This window comes from Stegostoma tigrinum, chromosome 3, assembly GCF_030684315.1.
Source record: "Stegostoma tigrinum isolate sSteTig4 chromosome 3, sSteTig4.hap1, whole genome shotgun sequence".
NCBI lineage: Eukaryota > Metazoa > Chordata > Chondrichthyes > Orectolobiformes > Stegostomatidae > Stegostoma > Stegostoma tigrinum.
Window position 1 is genome coordinate 129,317,684 of NC_081356.1, and position 13,872 is coordinate 129,331,555.

General features: G+C 48.1%; 1 protein-coding gene across 3 annotated transcripts in view; it reads right to left on the bottom strand.

Moving 5' to 3' along the window:
- The window catches only part of rgs12b (regulator of G protein signaling 12b), a 246,225-nt gene extending 245,489 nt beyond the window's left edge, over positions 1-736 (bottom strand). For all 3 annotated transcript variants that reach the window (XM_059644885.1, XM_059644886.1, XM_059644887.1), the window contains exon 1: positions 552-736. The gene's annotated coding sequence lies outside the window, so the exon portion shown is untranslated. The remainder of the gene's footprint in view (positions 1-551) is intronic.
- Positions 737-13,872: the final 13,136 nt, after the last annotated feature.

The following is a 13,872-nucleotide window of genomic DNA, read 5'->3' on the forward strand; positions in this document are numbered from 1 at the left end:
TCTACTTTAATGAATTAAATTTCTAAATGTTCCCATTACACCTACGACGCACAAAATTTTAAAAACATTTTCAAAAGTATACCACGTTCAGAATCGATTATCTAGAGATGGAATACACATTCGAAACTGAATGGAAAGTTGCATTCTGAAAAGCTATCCCGTTTATAGGTTTTACACCAAATTGCAAACAAACTACATCTGGAAAAGGAGACAAACACAGAGACAAGGCTCGTTTTGTTTGATTGATGGGATGCCTGGATTGCAAACGCTTGGGTGCGGTTTAAAGGCTTCATTTTCAAATGTAGGGCAATAAAAAAAGTACTTAACCACGGTTTGATTTTCAACCGTTGTTTTACAGCACTAAAGATAAGGGAAAATTGAAACATCACACAACACCTAGGCCGGACAAAATCCAAAGCACCATCCCCACCCCTTAAAAATAAAAGGTCAGTATTGCCTTTTAGCGCAGTTTAAAATATTAAGTGAAAGGAGTGGAAACACAGTTCGTTAAAACACGATGGAATGCATTTTTCCGCTAATCTTGTACATACCGAATTTTCCCCAAATCCAATGCGGATTTGAAGAATTAGTGCTGCTTCTCCACATTTACAATAGGTCCGTGCTATAAATGGAAGCCCGATTCCCCTTGGGGATTGCTCCTAATGGCTCCTTGGTTTCAACTTTAGAGAGATCTCTTTCTTTCTCCAACCAAGAAATAACTTGCTGGATTGTTCCACTGACACAGGGCTCAACCTAACCTGATGGCGGGTGCCTCCACCAATGAGACAACTGCGATTAGTGTTTCGACGCCGTCGCCAGGGGCAACGATATTTTCTATTGGGTAATATTCCCGTCAATTACCCGAAGACACCGCCCTTTCGCCAATCATCATTTCTCCTTTTCCATCAAGCCTAGTTTGACCGGTAAAACTCCATTGAGGAGTCCGAGAAAGGAGCTGAAATTTTAATACGAGGCGTCTCACGAACAGCACACTAACATCCACAAATAAATACGTCAAAACTTAAGCTGTTTTTAAAAAAATATTTTGTTTTGCCGCCGTGTATTTTTTTCCTGGGGTGGACAGAAAGCTTTCCATTGCTCTGCAACCGTTGTCAACTGAAAAACCAGCTCGAGTAAACAATGGATCTCCTTCCCCCCACGACACACACCAAAATAAAACTATTTCCTTGGATCGTAACGAAGGAGTTGACGCTATTGTAAACGATCGACGACTAAAACAAAGTGATTTTCTAAAAGAAGTAAACTTTTAATGTCACACACGAAACGTTACTCGAATGCTGACAAAAGTTAAGTCACTCATTTGGCTTTAAGGGATATGCCAGAATCCTTTCATTGTTTATTCCGCGTCCGGCACTAGCCTTCCGAGGCGATCTTTTTATATTAGGATTTGAATGGGATTGGCCGCTGGGAGCGCGGATGATCCGTTAGGATTTGAATTGGGAATGGTCGCTGGGAGCGCGGATGATCCGTTAGGATTTGAATGGGAATGGTCGCTGAGAGCGCGGATGATCCGTTAGGATTTGAATGGGATTGGCCGCTGGGAGTGCGGATGATCCGTTAGGATTTGAATTGGGATTGGCCGCTGGGAGCGCGGATGATCCGTTAGGATTTGAATTGGGATTGGCCGCTGGGAGCGCGGATGATCCGTTAGGATTTGAATGGGAATGGTCGCTGGGAGCGCGGATGATCCGTTAGGATTTGAATTGGAATTGGCCGCTGAGAGCGCGGATGATCCGTTAGGATTTGAATGGGAATGGTCGCTGTGAGCGCGGATGATCCGTTAGGATTTGAATGGGAATGGTCGCTGGGAGCGCGGATGATCCGTTAGGATTTGAATGGGATTGGCCGCTGAGAGCGCGGATGATCCGTTAGGATTTGAATGGGAATGGTCGCTGGGAGCGCGGATGATCCGTTAGGATTTGAATGGGAACGGCCGCTGGGAGCGCGGATGATCCGTTAGGATTTGAATTGGGATTGGCCGCTGAGAGCGTGGATGATCCGTTAGGATTTGAATGGGAATGGTCGCTGGGAGCGCGGATGATCCGTTAGGATTTGAATGGGATTGGCCGCTGAGAGCGCGGATGATCCGTTAGGATTTGAATGGGAACGGCCGCTGGGAGCGCACCTGTTGTCTCGCCAAGAGCAACGGCCGCTTTGGCACGTGAGCAGCCTCCCGATCCCCCATCCTACCACCCTCCCCCGCAAGGTTGTGCTGGCCCGTCCACAATTATCTCCACCCAGCAGGACCATGACTCACCCTCTGAAAGTTAGGAACACGCAATGGCATGGCTGCCTTTCACCCACCACCAGAGAAGGTAGGTTGACCAAACCGTTTCCCAGAGTCGGGGTTGGGGCTCTAAGTGGGGGTGGTCAGTTAACTTTCTTGGTGCATTGGTATTTGAGGCATCTATGGCCTGATTTCTGATGCACCCAACTGCTCTTCATTTTCAAGTCTTTAACTGGGGATCACAGGGGGGAAATGTTTGTAGACAGTACTGCTATATAGAGATGGTGATGTCAATGCCCAATTAAATGTAGCTGGCAGGGGATCCTGCTGGGTCCACTTCTCACTACATTTTTGTTGTACTTCCCAAAAAACGTATTGATGGAATGGTACTTAACTTCCTATCCCTTGCAATGGGTAGGTTATATATTTCATAATTTTAATCATTAGAATCCCTACAGTATGAAAGCACACCATTCAGCCCATTGAGTCCACCCCAACCCTCCAAAGAGCATCCTACCCTATCCCTGTAACCTTGCATTCCCATAACTGGATGTGAGTTTGCTCGCTGAGCTGGAAGGTTAGTTTTCAGACGTTTCGTCACCATTCTAGGTAAAATCATCAGTGAGCCTCCGACGAAGCGCTGGTGTTATGTCCCGCTTTCTATTTATCTGGTTAGGTTTCCTTGGGTTGGTGATGTCATTTCCTGTTCTTTTTCTCATCCCCTGAGAAAAAGAACAGGAAATGACATCACCAACCCAAGGAAACCTAACCAGATAAATAGAAAGCGGGGCATAACACCAGCGCTTCGTCGGAGGCTCACAGTTGATGTTACCTAGAATGGTGATGAAACATCTGGGAACAAACCTTCCAGCTCAGTGAACTAGCTTACATCTCGAACACAATAAAGACCCACTCTCTTGTGGACCGAGAGGAGGGGAGTGCTATCTTGGCGGTGAAAGGAGGACGTCGGGTTGGCTGTGCACCCTTGCGACCAGTGGATCTTAATGCTGGCTTCGGCCTAACGCTGGTTCAGGGGAGCAGCCAACCTGCAACGATGGCTGCGGCAAGTGCTCGTGCCCCAGGTCAGGGGGTCCGGAACACCATCCGTGTTTCTGTAAAGAAGGTGGATGAAGGTGCACCTGTGGACCGCACCTTCTTCGTGAAGAGGGTCCTGTTGGACTGTTGTGGGTTTGCTGCTGCGGACATTTACTGCCTGCAGGATTTCCCCGGAGGAGGTTTTTACGATGTGACCTTCCGGAGTGCCAAGCTTTGCGAGTGCTTCCTGGAGGTTTTCAAGGAGAAAGGAGGTGAGGGCCCCCTCTCTGTATTGACCGCTGTCCCACTGTTTGTGATGCCAGCACAGAGGAGCCGTATGGTGACTGTACACATGTACAACCCGCATGTGCCAGCAGTTGATGTCCTGACCTTCCTCGGAAGGTATGTGAAGGTGGAAGGGGACCTAACTGACATGGTGGACCCCTTTGGCATCTGGACGAGTAAGAGGCAGGACAAGGTGACGCTGAGGATGGGCGCAGACGGGAATGTCGCACACCCACCGTCCAGCTTCGCGATCGGCGGGAGCAGGGGCTACCTGACCTATGCAGGGCAACCTAAAGTCTGCCATGCCTGTGGTAGGTCAGGTCACATGGCGGCCGACTGCAAAGCCACCATCTGCAGGGAGGAGGGACACCTTGCAAAGAATTGCCCACGAGAGAGAAGCTGCAACCTTTGCAGGGAAGCAGGCCACTTCTATAGGGCATGCCCGCGGCGGGGTACCACCTACGCCCAGGTCACCGGCAGGGGAAATGCGGGGCCAGCCCCCCCGGAGGAGAGGAAAGCACCAGGGCCCAGCAAGGACCCCACTAATATGCAGGAGGGCCAGGCCGTGCAGGATGGGCCCGAGGCCAGCAAAGCACCCCTGCAGGCTCCGATCCCCCCCGACAACCCGGAGCCAATGGAGGCGGCGACAGGCGACCCAGGGGAGTGGACAACAGTCCGGAAAGCGAGGAGGAAGGTGCATCAACGGGCCCAGGAACCGCAACAATCAGGCGGGAAGAGGCAGCTACAGGGGGGCTATAAGAGCTCCTCTGACGAGGAGGATTCGGAGAGGGCCCACCCGAAGCAGAAGTTAAAGGTCTCGAGGGGGAAGGAAAGCAGCACCCCGCTTCCAGGTGACGGGAGGCGTCCTGAGGCTCACTCCGACACCTAGTCAAGTGCCGCTGGTGCACTGGAGGGCCCCCCGGAACTTCCAGGCGGGAAGGAGGAAACAGCGCGTCCCCAGCCTGACCCGGAGCCGGACCCTCCTGCCTCCGCACCCCTGACGGGGGGATGCCACCCGGAAGGCAGCACGGATGGTTTCCTGAGCCCAGAGAGCGTCCAGCAGTTAGCCCGGGCAATGGGCATGAAGGGACAGGTGGAGGGGCTGGACCTTGGACTTGGGGAGGGTACTGCGGTCACTGCCCACAATGGGGGTACGAATTGCGAGCATTAATGTGCGCAGCGTCAAGTCAACCACGAGATGTGTGTCCACGTTGGCCTACCTGACCACCATCAAGGCGGACCTCCTGTTTCTGCAGGAGTGCGGGATACCGCACCTCGGCAGGTACGGGAAATGGTCCGGCGCCTGGACCTGTGGGCCTTCGATCTGGTCGGGGGGTAACGACTGTCGCTCCTCGGGCCTGGCTATTCTGCTGCGGGGGCACAACTTCACCATCTCTCAAGTTCAGGAGGTGGTGGGGGAGGCGCCTCCTAGTGGCTGACATCACCTACAGGAACGCTCCCCTGAGGCTGATCAACGTGTACGCCCCAGCGGTACGGAGTGAGCGGTTGACCGTCCTGCAGCGGCTTCCATCCCTGCTGGCTACGTCCAGGCCGGTCATCCTAGGCGGAGACTTCAACTGCATCATCGATGCAGATGGAAGATCCGGCGTGGGGACAGCGGGTGGGGGGATTCAACTGGACGTCACGTCCAGATTCCTGATGGGCACGGTGAAGGACGCCAAGCTGCTCGACGTCTTCCGCACCCCTGCAGACGGAGCGCAGCAGAGGTACACCTGTATGCGGCCAGACGGGTCTATCCGCTCAAGGATAGACTTCCTCTTTGTGTCACGGACGTTCTCAGTCAGGTCCACCAGTGTCGAGCCGGTGTTCTTCTCTGACCACTGCCTCCTGTTGGCCGACTGTCACTTACAGGACGACCAGCCGGCCGGCAAGGGGACGTGGAAGCTCAACACGACTCCGTTGACCCCAGAGAACGTCGAGGAGCTTAAGAGGGAGTACGCCGGTTGGAGAACCGTGAAACCCCTCTTTGAGTCTCCAGGCGACTGGTGGGAGACGGTGAAGGAGAACATCAAGAGGTTCTTTGTCCTCAAGGGTGTTCAGAAGGCAAGAGAGAGGCGGGGAAAGCTGTCGCGACTCCAGAAAAGGGTGCAGAACCTGCTCCTTCTGCAGGTTGATGGGGGTCGATGTCACGGAGGACTTCCGCGAGGTGAGGGGCCAGCAAGCCTCGCTCTTCGCCGCGGAGGCCTCCAGGATAATCTTCCGGTCCAGGGTCCGCTCCGTGGAGCAGGACGAGACGTGCTCGCGTTTCTTCTTTCAGAAGGTGCACAAAGAGAGCTCTGTGCTTAGCCGGCTGAAGGAGGACGACGGGTCGGTGACGTCGTCTCGGCCCGACGTTTTGAGGATCAGCAGATCCTTCTATGCCGGACTGTACGACACGAAGCCCACGGACAGCACAGCCTCCGAGTCGTTCCTGTCGTCTATCACGGAGGTCTTAGACGACGGCATGAGGGAGTGGCTGGACCGGCCGATATCCCTGGACGAGCTGGCCAGAGTCCTCGAGTCCTTGCAGAGGAATAGGACTCCCGGAAGCGACGGCTTACCGGTCGAGCTGTATTCCGCTCTGTGGGGCCTGGTCGGCCAGGACCTGCTGGAGGTGTACGATAGTGCGCTTCGGGCAGGGGAAATGTGCAAGTCCAAGAGGAAGGGCATCATCACCCTCATTTACAAGAGGAAGGGGGGAGAGGGAAGAAATTAAGAATTGGCGTCCCATTTCACTTTTGAACGTGGACTACAAAATCCTGGCCAAGGTCATTGCCAACCGGGTCAGGTCTGTCCTGGAGTCAGTGATTCACCCTGACCAAACCTGTGCTGTGCCGGGCGGGAAGATCGCTGAGAGCCTCACGCTCATCAGGGATACAATCGCCTACGTACAGGACAGGCGGGTGGACACCTGCCTCGTCAGCCTGGACCAGGAGAAGGCCTTCGACAGGGTCTCTCATGCTTACATGAGGGACGTCCTCTCCAAATTGGGGTTCGGGAAGGGCATCCGCAATTGGATCCGGCTGCTCTACGCCAACATCGTTAGCGCAGTCTCGATCAACAGGTGGGAATCAGACAGTTTTTCTGTTAGATCTGGAGTCAGGCAGGGCTGCCCACTCTCTCCTGCCTTGTTCGTGTGCTGTGTGGAGCCCTTCGCCGCCTCCATCAGGAAGGACGTGAGCCTGAAGGGCGTGACTATCCCAGGCAGCGGAGGCCTTCAGGTCAAGACCTCCCTGTACATGGACGATGTCGCCGTCTTCCGCACCGATCGTCGGTCGGTGAGTATGCTGTTGGACATCTGCGGCCAGTTTGAACTGGCCTCGGGTGCCAAAGTCAATAGGGGTAAGAGCGAGGTCATGTTCTTCGGGAACTGGGACGACCGCTCCTTCATCCCCTTCACCGTCAGGACAGACTACCTGAAGGTGCTGGGTGTTTGGTTTGGTGGAGCTGGGGCATGCACTAAGACTTGGGAGGAGCGTATCGCCAAATTGAAGCAGAAGCTGGACAGGTGGACGCTCCGGTCCCTCTCCATCGCGGGTAAGAACCTGATTGTCAGGTGCGAGGGGCTTTCGGTACTGTTGTATGTGGCGCAGGCCTGGCCTATTACCTGGACCTGCGCTGCTGCGGTCACCCGGGCCATCTTCCACTTCATTTGGGGGTCGAGGATGGACCGGGTCCGCAGAGACACCATGTACAAAGACCTGGGAAATGGGGGAAAGGGCGTACCGAACGCCACCCTTGCCCTGACGGCTACCTTTTGTGTGTGGCCGCATCAAGCTGTGCGTAGATCCTCAGTATGCAAACACCAAGTGTCACTACTTACTGAGGTTCTACCTGTCCCCGGTGTTGCGAAGGATGGGCCTGGCCTCGTTGCCGCGGAACACTCCGAGTAGTTGGACCGTTCCGTACCACCTGTCCTTCGTGGAGAAATTTTTCAAAGGAAACACCTTTGACCACAAGGCCGTCAGGCAGTGGTCAGCACGTAGTGTCCTCAGGACCCTTCGGGAAAAGGAGAGGGTGGATCCCGTTGTGTGGTTCCCCACGCAGACTGCCAAAGTCATTTGGCAGAATGCCTCATCGCCAGAACTTTCAAACAGGCACAAGGACATTGCTTGGCTGGCGGTGAGAGGGGCTCTGCCAGTGAGATCCTTTATGCATGCCCGGAATCTCTGCACCACTGCACGCTGCCCTCGAGGTGGCTGCGGGGGGGACGAGACTGTCGATCACCTCCTTCTGGAGTGTGCCTATGCGCAGGAGGTCTGGAGGGGGATTCAGTGGTATTTGTCAAGGTTCGTCCCGAGCAGCTCCGTGACGCGGGACTCCGTGCTCTACGGGCTGTTTCCGGGGACGCACACCGAGACCAACATCAACTGCGCCTGGAGGACCATCAATGCGGTGAAAGACGCTCTTTGGTCTGCCCGCAACTTGCTGGTCTGCCAGCTGAAAGAACTGACCCCGACCGAGTGTTGCAGACTGGCGCACTCCAAGGTCCAGGGCTACGTGCTGAGGGACGCGCTAAAGCTTGGGGCAGCCGCCCGCCGCCAAGGCGCGGTGGGGAAAGACCACCGTATGAGCCCCCTCGTCCAGAAAAGGGAAAAGAATCCTATCTGGTAACTGGGCCCAGCTGGCGCCTTCCCCAACTGGTCAGGGGGCCAACTGGGACTGTGCGGGGTGACGACTGCCGGGGCGGTTTCTTTGCTTTGTTTTTTTTTCTCTTTTGTTTTTTTTTCCTTTAGTTGGTGTACATACCCCCGGGTAACCCGGAGCGGCTTGCATGACTGGGTAGGTGTATAAATGTTTTATTTTTTGTACATTCTATGAATAAAGTATATTTTTTCAAATAAAAAAAAAGTGACGAAACGTCTGAAAACTAACCTTCCAGCTCAGCGAGCAAACTCACATCCAGAACCTCAACCTGAGCTACAAATCTTCTCAAAACTCGCTATTCCCATAACTAATGCACCTGGCCAGCGCATCCCTAGACACTACATGCAATTTAGCATGGCCAGTCCACCTAACCTGCACATCTATGGACTGTGGGAGGAAACTGCTGCACCCAGACAAAACCCACACATCCTTGGGTAGAATGTGCAAAATTCGCACACAGAGAGTCAACCAAGGCTGGAATCAAACCCCAATCTTTGGAGCTGTGATGTACCAGGGCTAACCACTGATCCACTGCTATAAATAAGAATTTCCTTATTTATTTTAATGGGCTCCATCATACACTCAAATTCATCTTCAAAAAGGAGCAGCCAAATGATCTCCATTTCCTTGAAAACCTAGTTGAGAGATTGACCAGGCTATTCTCTACTACTACCTTCTTCAATGGTCAGTGTACACATTAGGATTCCTACAGCTGTATGTGCTGTTCACTTGGCCTTAACGGCAACCTCCCATAATATGGCCTGAACCATTTGTTCGTCATGCAAGCTAGATGCTGAAATAAATCATGTCAAAATCATTCTGCAGAAAATGGCAACCCTGATCAGATGTTTTCTTGCTATATATCAAGCAAAATGATTAATGGGCGTAAAGCTGTCACTTCTGGTTCTAAAAAGTGCCCAGTTTACCTTAGATTACACTGAAAGTATAAGATGATCAAAAGTTTGAACTACAGATAAAGCTAACTCCCAAGCAGTAGCAACATGACTGGTATTCACCACTAACAGAATGCTGCCATCAAGCCAAAAAAATGTTTTGCCTGTCACACAAATGAGTCATATGGATGATGACCAATAATCCCAAACTGGTGGTTTGTGTCAAACAGCATATTCTTTCAGCTGTTAGTAATAACAAAGATATTCATTGTACCAAACCAGTTCGGGTTTGTAAAACTCCCAACATTAGTGTCCAATGTTAGGTGTGATTCCACAATTATCTACATAATCCAGGGTGTAAAATTATTCTGTCAACCAGTTCAGGTTTGTCAATTCCTCTTACAGTATGGCTCACTCACATGAAATGGAAACTACTTTTGGTAGACAGAGTATTGTTGTTTGCAGACAGAAAGAACAGGTACATAAATTGTGCCTGTTTCAATGCAACAAAATAGATGATAGCACCCTCTTGTTCATGCCTCGGAGCAATGCCTTGACCGTTGAGAATTAATCTGCCTTGTTCAAAATGTAATCAAAGCTTGGCAGTTAACTGTCGATTATAATTAACTGGTGCATTTTCTTTTTAAAAGCAGTATTCAGAAGTTACTCCAACACAAATTGTGCCTGAAATCAATTCAGACCTAAATCAGTCAGATTTGTGATGTTTGATGAAGAGGAAAATTCAAATGAAGGTCAAAAACAAAATCTTTCTTTGAGAAAACCCCTGCATAAACTTAGGCCAAAATAGGTCAATGTCATTCTCACATTCAGAAAGTTTGAGTCAAAAAGCGTGAGGTAATGCATTTTTGATGCAAGAGTATACTGTAAATGGCTAGACCCTTAGGAATATTGACGTACAGGAGGATCTTGGGGCCCAAATCCACAGCTCCTTGAAAATGACAACACAAGTGGATAAAGTGGTAAAGAAGGCATAATGCATGCTTGCCTTCATCGAGCAGGGCATTGAGTATAAAAGTTAGCAAGTCATGTTGCAACTATATAAGACTTTGGTCAGGCCACATTTGGAGTACTGTGCGCAGTCCTACTTGCTGCAATGTTGGAAGTATGTGGAGGCTTTGAAGAGGGTGCAGAAGAGGTTTACCAGGACATTGTTTGGATTTTCTCTTATTCAGTCATGGGATATTCACATCACTGGCCAGGCTAGCATTTATTGCCCGTCACTAATTGCTTCAGAGGGCAGTTAAGAGTCAACCACATCAAGGTGGGTCTAGGGTCATATGTAGGCCAGATCAGGTATGGATGGCAGATTTCCTTCCCCAAAGGACGTTAGTGAATCAAATGGGTTTTTCTACTAATCAACAATGAATTCATGGTTATCATTAGATGTTTAATCCCAGACTTTTTCTAATTTAGTTCAGTTTCCACCATACATTCAAACCTGTGTCCCCAGAACATTAGTTGGGTCTCTGCATTAATAGGTCAGTGATAATACCACTAGGTGATCACCTCCCCATCATTGGATTGGAATGTATTAGCTATAAGGAGAGTTTGGACAAACCTGGTTTTTTTTATCTGGATTGTCAGAGGCTGAGGGATGATCTGTTGGAAGTATGAGAGGCATGGATGGTAGGAATCTTTCCCAGCGTGGATATGTCAAGTACCATGGGACATAGGTTTAAAGCAGGAGAGGGAATGTTTAAAGGAGATGTGCGTGGGAAGGTTTTTTGCACGGACATAGGTGCCTGGAATATGTTGCCAGCGTAGGTGGTAGAAGCAGATATGATAGCCAAGTTTAAGAGGCATTTAGACAGATACATAAACAGGTGGAAAATAGAGGGATATAGACCATGTGAAGGCAGAGGGGATTAGATTACAGTAGCATCAGTACAGATGTGATGCGGTGAAAGGCCTGTTCCTACGCTGTACTGTTCTATCTTTTAAGAAATGAGGTATGTTGTTAGGAATAGGAAACCCATGGTACAGTTAGATTTGTAAATACTTGGAAAACAGGAAAATATTTAAGTGGTATGGAATTTTGAATATGTATAACAATTGTTCTGGAGGGACATGTGTAATATCATTTTCCTGTGGTTATTTGTATAAATGAGAATAAGCCAGTTTGGTTGGTTGACTCAATGCAAAATTGACTGATGAATCCAGGCACAGCAGATGGTATTGCCACTAGTGCTGCAGTGAAACAAAGGCGTAGAGAAATGGAGGAGGAATATTTACGGCAGAAAGCCCAGGACCAGCAGCAACCTTCATCGGATCCTGCACAGCCTCTACATGAAGATGTCTCAGCTTCCCTTTAGGAAGTGCAAGACAACCAGAATCTTTAGTCCACGATGCCATTTTCTTGAGGTAAACAAGATGCCATGTTACCACAGGATGAGGATGCCCCAGGACATTGTTACAGAGCTACAGGATGCACTGCCGAAATTCACCAAGGATCAAAGCACCTGAGAGAGGGGTCAATTCTTTAAAATAAAATTATTAAAACTTACAACAGTCAGGAAAGGTGTGCTTTAAAATTGAAACAATTGATGTTAATAGCAATGCTTAGACATCAGACATGAAATGTTAACACTACACAATGCTTCCATACAGGTTCTCTAGTTCTTTCTGTTTTCATTTCAGATTTCCAAGATATGCAGTTTTTTATTTATGAAAAACAATAATCTTTGGTGACTTAAACAATTTTTTAAATCTACAAATGAGTCCAAGGTTATGAGGTAAGGCAAGAGAATAGATGTAAAGTGACAATCAGATCAGCCATGATATTATTGAATGGCATAGCCAGCTCTGAAGAGTCGTCATTGGACCTGAAACACTAACTCTGATTTCTCTGCACAGATGCTGCCAGTCCTGCTGAGTTTTTCCAGAAATTTTAGTTTTTTTGTTTCTGATTTCTAGCATTTAAGTTACTTTGTTCTTTTGGCAGACCCAGTTGATTGGTTGAATGGCCTTCTCCTAATCCTATTTCCTATGATCTTGTGAACACCATCTCAGCTCACCTGTTCCTGAAATTGTTATCCATGTCTTCACTACCTCTATATACGACTATTCCAATGCTCACCTGGTCTGACTGCATCTTCCACACTTTATAAAATTAAGCTCATTGAAAACTGCTGCCTCTTTATTACTTTGCTCCTTTTACCCATCATTTTTGCACTTGCTACACAACACTGAATCTTGGTTTAGCAACAGTTCAATTTTAAAGCTCTTATCCTTGTTTATAAATCCTTTCATGCTGTTCCCTTCACCACCAACCCTACCCACTCTTTACTTCCCTCCCATCTCCCCATCTACAACATCCTCCAACCCAAGGCTTCAAGATCTCTATCATCTCCAGTTGTAGCACTTTGCACGTAACCCATTATGATCACTACTTCTTTGATGGCTCTGATTTAAGCTGCCTCAGCCCCAAATTCCAAAACTTCCTTCACAAGTGTATCATTTGTCTGTCTGTTGGTGTTCCTACAACTTTGACCAAGCATTTTGTCACCTATCCTTATTGACCCTCTGCTGCTCAGTGTTATATTTTATTCTTGCAAAAGGTCTCAGAGTGTTTTGTTACACATATATTTCACACAGGGTGGTAGCTGACTGGAATGCAGTATCAGTGGACGTGGTGGAACCAGACATATTTAAGCTTTATCTCGAAAGACACATGAACATGAGGCAAACAGAGGGATAGAAACCGTGTATAGGCAACACATTTCAGGTCTAAATAAGACAAAGGAATTGGAGCAGACTTGATGAGCTGAAGGGTCAGTTCCTGTTCCGTATTGTATTATGTTAAATGGGCTGAGCAACTTGTAGACCATTTTAGAGCACAAAGAATCAACCATATTGCTGCAACTGTGGAGTCAAAAGTAGGGCAGATCAGGTAAGGATGGTAGATTTCCTCTGAAAGCATAATTTTAACCCTTCAAACATGTATTCATGCACAGGAAATTATTTTCAAAAAATGGCATAAAGGTCAAATCTTTATTACAAAACCAAGGTTTTATTCTATTTTTACAGTAAACAAGCTTCCAATCAACTATTTCTACTAATCAATTGATACACTAACTATAAGAATAGTGCCTCTTCAGAGTTTTACTGTCACTTGTCAACATTTTTTGTCACTTCTGTAAAATTGTCTCACAGCTACACGGTAGAGAGACATAACAGGGTTAAAACATCTCACCAAGCTAGGAAAGCTGGAATGACAGAGCTGTGTAGCACTGCTCGGTGAGTTTATAGACCCTTAACATTGACATCATCTGATGTGTTTTTTAGTAAAATTTAATAGTTAACACATATTATCCACCAGCCTTACTTGTGCTATCTAAAATTAAACCTTATTAATTAAATGAACAAATTCTAAAATATTAAAATATACTTAAAACTTTAAAAGTGTCTAATACCAATCTTAAAACAGTAAAATACTGGACAACTAATAAAATACCAAATATTAAAATTATATAATACCAAATATTAAAACTATCCTAGAAGTATCATCAAAGTTTTGCTGAATGGGTAAAATCTTTTAGTCGTTGCTAAAAATCTGCAGCATTTCTAAAGAAAGAGATTGTCATTCTTGATACTTCCTGGGTGAAGGACTGTTATTTTTGAATCCCTAACTGATTCATGAGTTTATTGTTTGACTCAGTTCATTTGCCTCTTGCACCCATGACAAATCTGAAAAAAGAAAGGTCTGTTCCACTGTTAAATTAAAGTTAATGATCTCTTCACTAA